Source organism: Cryptotermes secundus, unplaced genomic scaffold, assembly GCF_002891405.2.
Source record: "Cryptotermes secundus unplaced genomic scaffold, Csec_1.0 scaffold1186, whole genome shotgun sequence".
Classification (NCBI taxonomy): Eukaryota; Metazoa; Arthropoda; class Insecta; order Blattodea; family Kalotermitidae; genus Cryptotermes; species Cryptotermes secundus.
Window position 1 is genome coordinate 265,178 of NW_019723920.1, and position 14,063 is coordinate 279,240.

The 14,063-nt window shown below is 40.3% G+C and overlaps 1 long non-coding RNA gene across 1 annotated transcript in view; it reads right to left on the bottom strand.

The window, feature by feature from the left end:
* The window catches only part of LOC111862176, a 270,613-nt gene that overhangs the window by 164,125 nt on the left and 92,425 nt on the right, over nt 1–14,063 (bottom strand). The window lies entirely within an intron of this gene.

A 14,063-nucleotide genomic window follows, 5' to 3' on the forward strand; every position in this document is an offset into this window, starting at 1 on the left:
AATGTGCAAAATACATACAAATGTAACATCTACTCATTTATTTCTTAATTACTATTACATTTCTTACAGGGAGACATAAATCAATTTAAATGTGATGAATAATAATTTTGCACGTAATTATTTTCTTGGGTGGGGCAACTTCCACGGGATGGCCCTGTATACATTTTAGTTAAGAGCAAGCACCAAGTCGCAGGGTCCGAAAGTCGAGAACTTCCCCATCTTTGGTGGACTAGAAAGTTAATTTCTATATTAGTAACAGGCCGCCAATAATTCCTATCGGTGAGCAAATAGAGTAAAGTATATATAGTCACACCCTTTTCTCTCACATCCATTTTAATATCATCCTTCCAACTACGTTTAGTATGAGTTCTAAGTTTTCTTTCCACTGTACCCTTTGGATGGGAGACAGGGTGGGCCCCAGAACCGGTCTGGACGATATGAAGAAGAGAGAATTCTTGCCCCTACCGAGACTCAAACTCCAGCACCTCGGTCGTCCAGCCCAGTTCTCAGTTAACTCATCTATCTATCTAATCTAATCTATCTATCTATCCTAATCTAATCTATCTACCTATCTATCTATCTATCTATCTATCTATCCAGAGCTCTACAGACCTTGGCCGCTTTTTTAGTTCTTTAATCCTATTCACAGAAGGTATGACTCCTTGGATCAGCCCTTCGCCTCTACTTATACATAGGACAGCACAAACACAGAATAAACGCAGACAAACATCCATGCCTTGAGTGAGATTCGAACCCACGATCCAGCGTTCGAACGAACGAAGAGAGTTCATGCCTTAGACGGCGCGGCCACTGTGATTGGCCTTGAAGTAATTAACAGGGAAAGTAAAATAGAGGTTAGTCTGAGTCCATAACTAATTAGTCTACAAAAGTTCACCGAACAAAAAATACCACACTGCATAAACGGCCTGATGCTGTTCCACTAACATATGAAAGTGTCACGACTTAACAATAAGTCAATCACTGCCTTGCAGTAAACACCTGTCGCTGGCATCTTTCCTAAACACAACTCGACATGTCAGGTAAATGAAAGTTAACAGACCTTGCCAAATTAGGAAAAGGAACTACTGCTACCTATAAATTAATGCTCTTTTTATAAAATGAAAGACAATTATTGCGTACTACGTGTTGGAAATTTAGAAACCCTTAATATTATCTTTAAGTTCAAGTGTCGCGAAATCCTAATATGGTGATTGGTATTCTAGTAACTTTTTTCTTTGTAATACTGGTGCACATGTTCACAATACTCTACATGACGTGAATAAATGAAATCATAATAGCGGGAACGTGTCCACATGCTTAATTTCAAATCATTAAGCAGCTGTGGATTAAATTTAGTACTGTGTATGGTGGCTTATACTAAAGTTGTCGGGCTAATGCAATTTCGGTTGTAGTCGGTATAGCGACTGGCTACGGGCTGAACGAACGAGGGGTCGGAGTTCGAGTCTCGGTAGGGTCAAGAGTTTTCTCTTCCCCGCGTCGTCCAGACCGGCTCTGGGGTTCACCCAACATCATATCCCATGGATACCGGGGGTTCTTTCCCCGGGAGTAAAGCGGCCGGGGCGTGAAACTGACCACTCACCTCCAGCTAGTGCCGAGGTCAAGAAAGTGTGAATCTATATATCCACTCCCCCATACACCTTCATGTTGTAGTGCTTAATTAGTTACGTACAGGGGCAAATTTACTTTTTATCTTTATATGTTTAATAGAGTTCCTGTTATAAGAAGCGCAAATAGAACGTATTAACTTAAAGACGGACAGTCTTCAAAAAACATGGTACCACAGACCCTTGTATTTAATAACAAAATATAAAGATATTTTTATGAATTTTGGTTTTATAGACGCATCACGCGTCAATATTCTTTGTGCCACCGAAATTGTATCTGCAACAAAAATTGGAGATGAGAAATTCTATCCTACAGCGCTACTGCTTGCTGATTTTTTGTTTGAATTACTCTTCAACTATGTAGATGGAGGCAATAAATTCTTCCGAAACGTCCTTGAACTACATATCTATACATCCCAGACTATGTTCCTCTAAAAATATAAGTTTATTTTTGGGGCGAATGCGTGTTATACCTTCACTTATTACGCCAAATAATGTGTTTATGGCTTCAGCTACGCTTCCCTTCTTTTCCTTTGCAGTTCCAATTTTCTTCTGCCGTGGCGGCTGCATTTGGTTATTAATTTCGTAATTCTAATGTCCTCCTTGTAAGAAGATGCTGGATGACCTTGGGGACAGAAGAGGATACTGTCATTTGAAGGAGAAAGCTCTAGATCGCATTAAGTGGAGGAGTTGTTTTGAAAGAGACTGTGGACCTGTCGTCTCGACAGATTACTGATGATGATGATGATGATGATGATGATGATGATGAATGTCCTCCGTACGCACTTGATATGTGTACCATTTATTTCCGTTCCTCTACCATCTCATTTAATTTTATAATTTATTTTTACTTTAAGACAAGCAAACGAATGCTGTGAAATGCAGCCATGTCTTTAATGGTTATTAATCTTACAGCCACACATGTTCCGGGATAAACTGGCCATCTTCCAGGGCAATCAATACTGAACGAAATCTTACAGTTTACATAAAATAATTGAGTTACTTAAACTGAATGCTTAGAAAATTTAAAATTAACAATACGCTGAAGTCAATAACGGACACAGGTAAATGCTTTTAATGCCGTCGTGTTAACATAACGCCGAAAGTTGTGTTATGTGCTATAAGCCCATAATCGTCTTTAGTACATACGTCGTGTATATATATATAGGCAAGGTAAAGTTGTCTCTGTGCTTAACTAATTAAGCACTACGCCATGAAGGCGTATCGTGTAAAGCCGCAGCCCAGTAATTATTTGTCACGGATAGCCGGATACGTGACAATATCTTTAGCATTCCAGATTAGATAGGCCCTTCTTCCATTTTTCATTTTTCTCTACTTCATTCTGTGGTGGATAGAAAAGAACGACTACATCTCATGTTGCCTTTCCTTCTTCTGTTTCATTCCCCCGTTCCACATGTTATATTCCACTCCACTGAATTTGTCCTACAATGAACAAACCCGACAAACAGAAGGTTAAAATAAACAGAAACCTCGAAAGTTGTGTTGTTGCTGACGGACTAACAACACAACAGTCATCAAACTTACCTTGATCATAACAAATGATCTCATTAACCGTCTTGCTTCCTGAAATATTCACCATGAATCACGTCATGCAGCCTCAGCGAGCTTCGCATGCCTGCAGTCTCACTCGAATAACAGAAAACTAAAAACTAAACTCCGTGGCCTGTAGTCCGCATGCGAACTATACCGATCGAGTGACCGCCGCTTGTCGGCGAAGTTAGTGCCAACTTTTGCGGATAGAGGGTGTCACGTGGTCAGCTCAACGGATCCCCACGGCTGTTAATCTAGGATTTCTAGACCGGAGCCGCTATTTCCTTTAAATAGCTCCTTAATTATTCTCACAAGGCTACTACTTCTCAGAAAATCTGGTCGCGCCGGGAGTCGAACCCGGGACCTCTGGATCTCTAGCAAGGAACTCTGACCACTAGAACACCTAGGTGATCTCTGGAATAACAGATAGCACCCCAAAAATTTAACCTGTTGTTAACGTTTTCATGTCATTTTTATTCGTTACTGTTCTCAAAATTACATTTTCTGAGGATTCGTATATTGGTTTTATATTATGATGCATTCTGATACTGCAAGAAACACGAGCTTGTACTAAATTTTGGGACATAAGGGCATTCGCTTAAGGTTACAGTCTTGAGGGACCTGAGGCCTTGTATTGTGGTAGATGTTTACCACTGTTTCGGAGGAAACTGCTTCCTCCATCTTCATGGTAGAAGATTCAGGATCCTCTGAAACAATTGCAAACAACTAACAGACTACACAGCGTCACGCACCAGACGGTCTAACTTCATACTTGCCATCGCGAGAACATCAAGCCACACAGGTTAGGTTCAATTTTAAAACGCGATTTAATGTATAAATCGTGTTATTTATTTCACGCTTCCTCTGCTGAGGGATCTGAACAATCAACCCACTTCCTATTCGTCCTTGTACCACATCTGAACGTGTTTTGGGGCAACAGCAATAATGCTTTCTTTCCTGCAGCAGGCTTCCTCAAGTTCAATGCTCTTGAATTTTACATGGGAAGTTCTCATCGTCGGTGTTAATGTATAAGCATGTACTACACAAACAAACTAGCCGAGACACTTGGGACAGAATTCCTGAATGTTTAAAACTTCCTTTGTAGGCTCTGCTTACTGGAATCCAGGGATAAACATTCTGAATTATCCATCCATGTAGTCCATACTGCCATCTGAAGGAATTTTCTGACTGACTTAAATTATGAAAGGTAAAATTGCCCCTACGCCATGAGAATGTATGGAGGAGTGGATGTATATATCTACATTTTCTTGACCTCGGCAGTAGTTGGAAGTGAGTGGTCAGCTTCACGTCCTGGCCGCTTTACCCTCGGGAAAGAACACCCAGTAACCCATTGGATATGAGGTTGGGTGGGTCACGGAGAATTGGACGATTGGAGAAGTGAAAATTCTTTACTCTACCGGGACTCGAACTACAAACCCTCGGTCGTCCAGCCCATAGCCAGTCGCTATACCGACTTATATTAAAATATGAAACTCAGTGAAGATATAGCTGATCATTAATCAGGGACATACAAAATTAAAATTTCTAAAAATTGCACGATTGCGAATTTTGGGATAATTCTTCGAACACTCTCCTATAATTTATATCTTCCAAGTGGTAAGTTTGAAAGGAAATGGCGAAACCCGTCTATAATTCTTTTCGCCAGATGTTACACAGAAGGCAGAAAGACGATCTGATTTGAAGTATTAGACACAAAGCTCTCAAAAATTTGTACTCGGATATTTTGTGTGAATATCACAAATTTCTGGGGAGGAGCGAAAGAGAGAACATTTCTTCTCATGTTTTTTCCAGAAAAAATATGGCTGTTATTAAAATACTCATTATGAGTACAGAGCACCTAAAGACGCATTTATATACTCGTATTACAAAACTTCGGTAAAATTATTTAGGATTAATTCGATTATATATTCCATGACTATGGTCCACTGATTGTAATAATTTATTGATGACATACATGCAAATTAAAGGAACTGTATAGAAAAAAGATTGATACGAAGATGGGACTGCGTTGAACCAACGGAAAAATATTCGCAATGCCGTTTAGGGAACATCGGGTTCAATAACTGTATTGGTTTGTACATAAGTACCGATTTCACGAACAACCTCCTCTACCAAGGTCTTAGTCAGTCAGTCAGTTGTGCGTGAGGTTTTATCTAAGAGTTTATTCGATGCATAGCAACTTGTTATGTGTGTTAAATTAAATTATGAAGAGAAGCCTAATTTACAGTTATGAAATACATATTGACTCAGGGTAATCACCGGAGCCCGGATTTTGATGACCTGAAAGTATTTAAAAAATGACGGAAAAAACCAGAAAAATTACCTACAAAATGACCCAAAAATGTAATATGCAGGGCCCGGATTTTCATGACCTGAAAATATTAAAAAATGACCTATAAAATGATCGAAAAATCCAGAAAAATTACCTAAAGGATAAAAGAAAGAACACTTCGCTTCCATGTTATTCACATTTCAGAAAACATATGAAGAAAAATTCCCTAAAATGGCCAAAAATGACAATAAATAAACTTAAAAGTCCAAAAAATTTACCAAAAATTACCCCCCAAATGAAAAAATGACCTTAAACCTAAAAATGTCAAAAAATGACAAAAATTACCTATAAAATTTACATTTCTGTAACCAGCAGCTCATATCCGAGAGCATCGTATAGGATACAAGGAAAGAAAGATGACATGTCATCAAAATCCGGGCCCTGCTAATCACCAACCAATAAGAACTAGACACTTTAATTTACCCTACTCAACAGGCGTGTTTTCTGCCACTGAGTATCTTACTAGGAGAAGGGGAGAGACCAAAAGTTATTTAGAATGTAAAGATGTTTAATTAAGCAAAATGCTATGAAGGAGTATGGAGGATTGGAAGTATAACTCCATGCATTCTTAACCTTGGAATAAGTCTAAAGCGAGTGGTCAGCTTCAAGATCCGATGGAGACCCCAGTATTCACTGTATAGAAGACTGGGAAGATCCCAGAGTCGGTCTCTCAGTACCGGAAATGGAATCCCGGACGTCCATTCTGCAAGCTAATGCCTACACTAGCTGAGCTACACCTTATACATAAACACCAGTTGTCAGGGATATTCGTGATGTTTGTGATGTTTGCTTCAGCAGGGGATATAATACTCCCTGTATCTAACAGATGGCGTCGATATAGTTATTCCTTGTCCCAGTTTTGAGCTATAGATAAGAGTCATATTGTGCATGGAATTTATCACTTTGTTCTGAGGATGGACATTTTCAGGGCCTATTATTTTTCAGTTATATTTTTTTAGATATGATCCACATTTTTAAATTTCGAAAATTTGCCAGACCTACATTTTAAAAATTGGCAGATTAATTATCAAGGGATGTTTTAACAGTTGTACACTAACAGAAATGTTACCGGATAGTAAGAACAAAGAATAACTCCTCATAACCCAAGACGATCTGTGCAGAGAGCAACATCAGTTTACTATTTAGTTACATGACGAAAAATTCCAGTAATACCAATTTTTGTTGTAACACATGAAAGGAGAACGAGATATCGAAGTGATAAAAGAAAATATCGGGGGGAGGGGGGATGGAGATAAAGAAATAAATTATTTTCTTCGACAGATTATTCATGCGATTTAAGATAATCCTTCTAGGTTTATCTTCGTCCAGGAAAATGCTGACATAATGCACCGAAATTGTCATGGCTGCTTTATTCCACATCTCGCCCAAACCATCGTTAACAACATGAGAACGTATCATTCGTTACCAGCAAATTGGACTTAAATGTGAGGAAGAAACTAGTGAAATGCTACATTTGGAGCATAGCTCTGTATGGGGCTGAAACATGGACACTTAGGGCAGTAGATCAGAAACATCTGGAAAGTTTCGAAATGTGGTGTTGGAGAAGGATGGAGAAGATCAGTTGGACCGATTATGTGAGAAATGAAGAAGTGTTAATTAGAGTCAGTGAGCAGAGGAATATCCTACACGAAATAAGAAAACGGAAGGCTAATTGGATTGGTCATGTTTTACGCAGAAACTGCCTTCTAAAAGAAGTTATCGAAGGAAAGATAGAGGGGCGGATAGAAGTGACAAGAAGACGAGGAAGAAGACGTAAGAAGATGCTGGATGACCTTGGGGACAGAAGAGGATACTGTCATTTGAAGGAGAAAGCTCTAGATCGTATTAAATGGAGGAATTGTTTTGGAAGAGACTGTGGACCTGTCGTCTTGACAGATTACTGATGATGATGATGATGATGATGATTAAATTATGTTATTTGCTGTTATAGTGCACCCAAAAATTCCATAGTCATGAGCCAGTATAGTAAATATTTATTTCCCTTTGGCGCTACAGCCCAAATTTAGGCCTTGGCCTACCTCCATGAAACTCTCCGTTTCGCTTTTGGTTTACTAGATTTTACACATTCGGTAGGACTCCGTGGGTGGGTGATCAGCTAGTCGCAAGGCGTCTACCTGTACACAAATACGAACACCAAACATCCATGCCCTGAGTGGGATTCGAAACCACGATCCCGGCTTTCGAGCGAGCGAAGACAGTGAATGCCTTAGACCGCTCGGCTACCGTGACCGCCATAGTAAATATTTATTTATGTTTATTTATATTTATGTATTTATTGATTATTGTTGCTGAAATTTCACGAGGAAATTATAGATTTGAGTTGATTGCGTTAGCGGGCTCTATATGCCTTTTAGTTCTATGCGAGATTTTCACCTCTGGATGTGTGAAGTATGGAACATACGAAGTACATATATCGCAAACACTAAAAGTCACTACCACTCTATGCAAGCACGTATTATCACGGCCTCATTTTTGAGTTGATGCGCACCTTGTTTATTGTACGTAGGTAAGTCAATAAGTAAGTTACAAATGGATGTAGAATTTAAACAAATAAGAGTACTGATTTGAAAAATGCTTTTATTTCTCAACATAATCTCCCTGTACATTGGGGCACTTGTCCATCGTTTCACAAGCCCCTGAAAACCAGCAGCATAAAATTCTTTGGGCTTAGAGCTGTAATTAAATGGAATTAAATAGGTAAGCAATAATGACAGGATTTAGGTAACAATAAGACTTCCCGTTGAATTTTCAACTGGAGAACTGGAGTTACACTAACCACGTATATCGTCTTTACTCCAGGCAATGGCCAATGCACACTAAACATCCTTGCATCGTGACGTCAGAATACTGTCACCAAACATGCTAGAATGTTAGAAATTAATTATTTTACTGTGTGAAAATAACCACTTTTCAAATAATTGCCTTACAGTGATCATATTTAATTAAAATTAATATGGTGGATATGAGATACAGTGTATAGAACGCGAATAACAAATTATTATCAATGCTCAAAGTGTCAAACAGTAAAACATTCTTCTGTATGTTGTCATGGTTAATAATTATATTTCCAGTAATCTGAAACCGGTTTTCACTTCATATTTACAAAACACAATTAATTAAGTTTATATTACTACGCCTGTCTCAAATGAAAGCAGAACTAGAAACAGCGATACAGAGACACAAATAAGAAAAAAACAAGTCCAGGTTCGCTCCTCCGAGTCGTATCTATACTTAAAATGACATGGCTTCACGCTGCAGAAGACCGTCTTCTGTACAATATTTCAAATATCACATCAGTGTCACCTTTTTCTCCGTCTAGTGTATAAATATAACGATTCACCTAGCCATTTTGTTGCACGTATGTTTCAGCAGACTGTACATGTATAAACTGTTATTGGAACACTCGCTATAAGTGAAGATACGAGGCTGTAAAAAGAACCTTATAAGCAGAGCTTCACTTCTCATCGATCAGAATCAATATTACACACAAGAAACAAGATGAACCCAATTCAGCTGCAGGAAGAGGGGTGGGCGGGAATGCGAAAGAAGAAAGACGCTTCCATCGCAGTCTCCGTCTATGAGATTCGTTTAGACGGGTCAACTTATCCTCCGGTCAGGTAATAACTGACAAGGAATTTCGGCCAAGAAAAGTCTACACTAAAGAGAAGTACGCCGGTCACGGTAGCCGAGCGGTCTAAGGCATGTACTGTCTTCGCTCGCTTGGAAACCGGGATCTTGGGTTCGGATCTGTTTCCTGTGAGGTACGAACTGAATTCTTATATATTATTCTTATACACTGCCGGTCACGGTAGCCGAGCGGTCTAAGGCATGTACTGTCTTCGCTCGCTCGGAAGCCGGGATCGTGGGTTCGGATCTGTTTCCTGTGAGGTACGAACTGAATTCTTATATATTATTCTTATACACTGCCGGTCACGGTAGCCGAGCGGTCTAAGGCATGTACTGTCTTCGCTCGCTCGGAAGCCGGGATCGTGGGTTCGGATCTGTTTCCTGTGAGGTACGAACTGAATTCTTATATATTATTCTTATACACTGCCGGTCACGGTAGCCGAGCGGTCTAAGGCATGTACTGTCTTCGCTCGCTTGGAAACCGTGATCGTGGGTTCGGATCTGTTTCCTGTGAGGTACGAACTGAATTCTTATATATTATTCTTATACATTGCCGGTCACGGTAGCCGAGCGGTCTAAGGCATGCACTGTCTTCGCTCGCTTGGAAACCGGGATCGTGGGTTCGGATCCCACTCAGGGCACGGATGTTTAGTTTGTGTGTGCGTTTTCCTGTGTTTGTGTACAGGTGGAGGCCTTGCGACGAGCTGATCACCCGCCCAAGGAGTCCTACCGAATGTGTAAGATCTAGAAAAACCGAAGTGAACGGGGAAGTTCATGGAGGTAGGCCTAGGCCCACTGGGGCTGTAGTGCCAAGGAAAAGGAAAGAAAGAAAAAAAGAGAAGTATTGATAATGAGCCTTATATCAAGGTGGAAAACACTGAGAAGACTAGAAACGTTAATTTAATCTGTAGGTGTGAAACCGATATTTAAACATAGAGGGGTGGATGTATTGCACTTTAACATCGAAACCAAATCGAATGAAACACGTAATATTTCAGAAGGGCAGTATATAATAAAACCACGGACACGATTTTAAACTACCTTCACTGTGCAAAGTAAATATTTTATGTTCTTATTTTATTTATCGATGTACTAAACTGTTAAAACGACAAATCTGAAATATTTACGCTGAAGTATGCACGTGTTTGTGCTACGAGGCAATATAACTAAATGTGTTTAGCATGAACTATAAAATGCACACAGGAGTTCAGCATGGAAACGCCAAAAGCAAATCCTACAAACATCAGAATATTAGAATAATGGGTTGGGGAATGCGATATGCGTCACCCCTTCCATCCCCTGCTTATCGCTCTACCCCTTACAATTTCTAAAGCACGGGGCTGATCAATACATAATTTCCTGCACGTAACGCCCCACAATCAGCAGAATATTTCAACGTGCTGTGACGCGTATTTACAGACCAACTTGACGGCATTCGCTCAATCCTGGCAAAGAGATTTTAAAAGTAGATAAATTATTCAGTGACTTCCACCCTGAATGCTTCAAACGGAAAGAAAAGTGCAGGCATTTCCTTCCTTACGATTTTGCGAGTAAGAATGTTAGAAACTCTAAAGTATCTGACACATGAGCGCTTAGAAACTCTAAAGTATCTGACACATGAGCGCTTAGAAACTCTAAAGTATCTGACACATGAGCGGTTAGAAACTCTAAATATCTGACACATGAGCGCTTAGAAACTCTAAAGTATCTGACACATGAGCGCTTAGAAACTCTAAAGTATCTGACACATGAGCGCTTAGAAACTCTAAAAGTATCTGACACATGAAAGCTTTTTAACTCATTTATACTGACCCTTAGTGTGAAATAGTATTCATAACAGGAATGGGGCCCTCTTCAAGGTCATGTAGGCTTTTCAAGAGTATATTAAATTATTGTTAATTTTCTCTCTGTTAAAACATTTATCTACTTCATTCGATTAATTTATAGAGCACTAAAATGTGTTTAAATATATAATATATACAGTTTTGGATTATATTGTCAACTGACTTTTTTTTTCATTGGCGCAACAGCCCTCATTTGGGCCTAGGCCTACCTCCATGAAACTCTCCGTTTCACTTCGGTTTTACTAGATCTTACACATACGGTAGGACGCCTTGGGCGGTGATCAGTTCGTCGCAAGGCTTCTAACTGTATACGAACACAGAAAAACGCATACACACAAACTAAACATCCATGCCCTGAGTTGGATTCGAACCCACGATCCCGGTTTCCAAGCGAGCGAAGACAGTACATGCCTTAGACCGCTCGGCTACCGTGACCGGCCGTCAACTGACTTTAGAAATGATAAAATTAAATTAAATGTAAACATCATGTCAACCACGGGAATATAATTCAGTCCTGGAAGTTAGGATTTCTTGAATTCTTAGATCCGGGAAAAGTCAGGCGATAAATAAGGGAATTTGTTTTCTGATCATTCTTTGTCCCCGGAGACAGTCTCACAGAACAAGTGACCAGCTCCAAGAAGCAGAGCCCTTCTTCAGAAGCTAAGAGTGATTCAGCTGGCCAAGAGTGACCGCACCTCTCATGGAAACCAGTTAATTAGCGTGTTCATAAAAGGCCGCCACTGGCTCCTCCCCTGAGTCAATGAATCTAGCATAGACTATCTCAATTTTAATATTATTCTCTCAACCAAACCTAGGTCCAAAATCTATTTCTCTCCTTTAGGCTTCTATATTAAAATTCTGTATGAATTTCTCGTCTCACTAATAATGTTTGTCGAAATGTACTCTGCAGCTGCTCAGTATGTATTTATTCTCTAGCTTCCAGATAATTAGTTTATGAAACATGGTCCCGAATCGGAGTTAATTAGCTCCATTTATAATTTGTAAACTATTCCGTCTCTAATGCAACAAAGTCAATCCCATCTTAAAAGGCAATAAAATATATTTAATTAACTAAAAAGTGTGTTGTTAAATATTCTGAAATGTCATTTCGGCCACGCATGGGCCATCATCAGGCAATACTTATTATTTGGGGAGACCACTGCAATGTAACAGGATGCTGAAATATAATATTAAGAGTTAACTAGGTTTAATGTAATGATCACACTATGCCTTACGAGTATTTGGGCCTCTTCTAATCTACCCTCATCTCTCTGGTATCCTGATAATGAAATGACTTCATCAGGTTGCCCGGAGATGTCAGCATACCGACAATTTCTCTTCGGGAGACAGCTCTTTGTTACACGTAGACATCTCCATGGTACGCGGCCGCAAGTGGGCCTACAGAACCGCACACTGATGAAAGGTGTGTACCGAGCACAAGGGAAAGATAATTGGAAAGAGAAAACAGGCGCTCAGAGACAAACTGTTCCAGTACCACTGTATCAACCACAAATCCCACATGGACTATTCTAGGATTGAATTCATGCCTCCCCAGCGAAAAGCCGGGGACAGAGATCCTGAGTTATGGGCGGCCTTCTGTGGGAGTACTCGCAGGTTGCATATCAACCATGCATCAAGGGAGCCGCTGGTCACCGCGGCGCCTTCATCTCCTGCCTCAGTGAAGACTTCAGTGAAGCGGCGAAAGAAGCGGGCTTGCTGTAGCTATGGCAACGAAATGAGGGACCAAGACAATCGGAAAGTGGCTGGGAACCATAAAGCTTTCGTTTTCCCTTTTGCACTGATGTCAACATCAGATCGAGCAAGTTGCCTCAACTTAGTAGAACCTTCCTCGCCACAGTCTCTGAATCCTCGCTTTGCTATTTTGTAATAACAAAGGAAACTGTTACACAAGCGATGGCCAGCGTTCCCTTTGTGCTCGGAAGGAGGACTCTTATATTTAACGATTTTCGCAGTTTTCCAATTCCTTCCCAACTCACTACTCAGTAATTATTTGACGCCATATCGTCTGAATTACTCACAGCATCGTTAAATATATGTTAAAACAGTAAACGAAAAAAGTTGATTACTAACCAAAGAAGAAATACAAATATATGCCATATCAAGGCGCTGAAAAACAGGACTGTAAAAGTGGCTCCTGTGCTTAACTAATTAAGCACTACGTCATGAAGGCGTATAAGGGAGTGGATGTATAGATCCACATTTTCTTAACCTCGGCACTAGTTGGAGGTGAGTAGTCCCGGCCCCCAAAGACCTAGGAAATCACCTCTTGCAGTTATGTCCTAAAGTCGTGAAACATCCTGCATAGGGAAGTAGGCTGTAGAGGGGGAGGGTTACAGCTCGAAGATGACGTTGGAAGGGATGTGTGGAATTTAATCGATGGGACTACTTTCCGTGGCCTCAGTATAGCTACAGTTTCATGCTCTTCTACAGTTCATTCATTTTTATGTATCAATGGCTCTACAGCCATTTCTTAGGCCCTGGCCTCTTCTTCAGTTTCGTAATCATTTTTTCAGAGGCGGCAGGACTCCTTGGACGGGTGATCAGCCTGTCGCAAGGCCGCTACCTACACACAGGATAACACAAACACAAAATAAACGCACACATAGACATCCATGCCTTGAGTAGGATTCGAACCCACGATCTCAATATTCGAGCAAGCGAAGACAATTCATGCCTTAGACCGCGCAGCCACCGTAATCGGTTCTTCTATATTTACCCATTTTTAAATTACTTATTTTTGTTCAATATTTTTAAGGTGTGAACCTCAAGGGATCTCCCGGTCTTCCTAAGGATCTCCCGTTTTGTGGGGATTCCCGATCACGAGGATGCAACAATAGAGGTTCAGGAATTGGGAATGAGAATTAGTCAAAGTCACATCGCAACTGAAGGTCGGTCAGTCAGTCTGTCTGTCTTGGTGTCGATCCCCGTCTGGAGCTCGTGAACAGATATTTTTTCTTGTTTGAAAGTTTCTGTCCTGCCCATGTGGGGCGCCCTCTATGACGAGAAAACGGGTTTGTCATT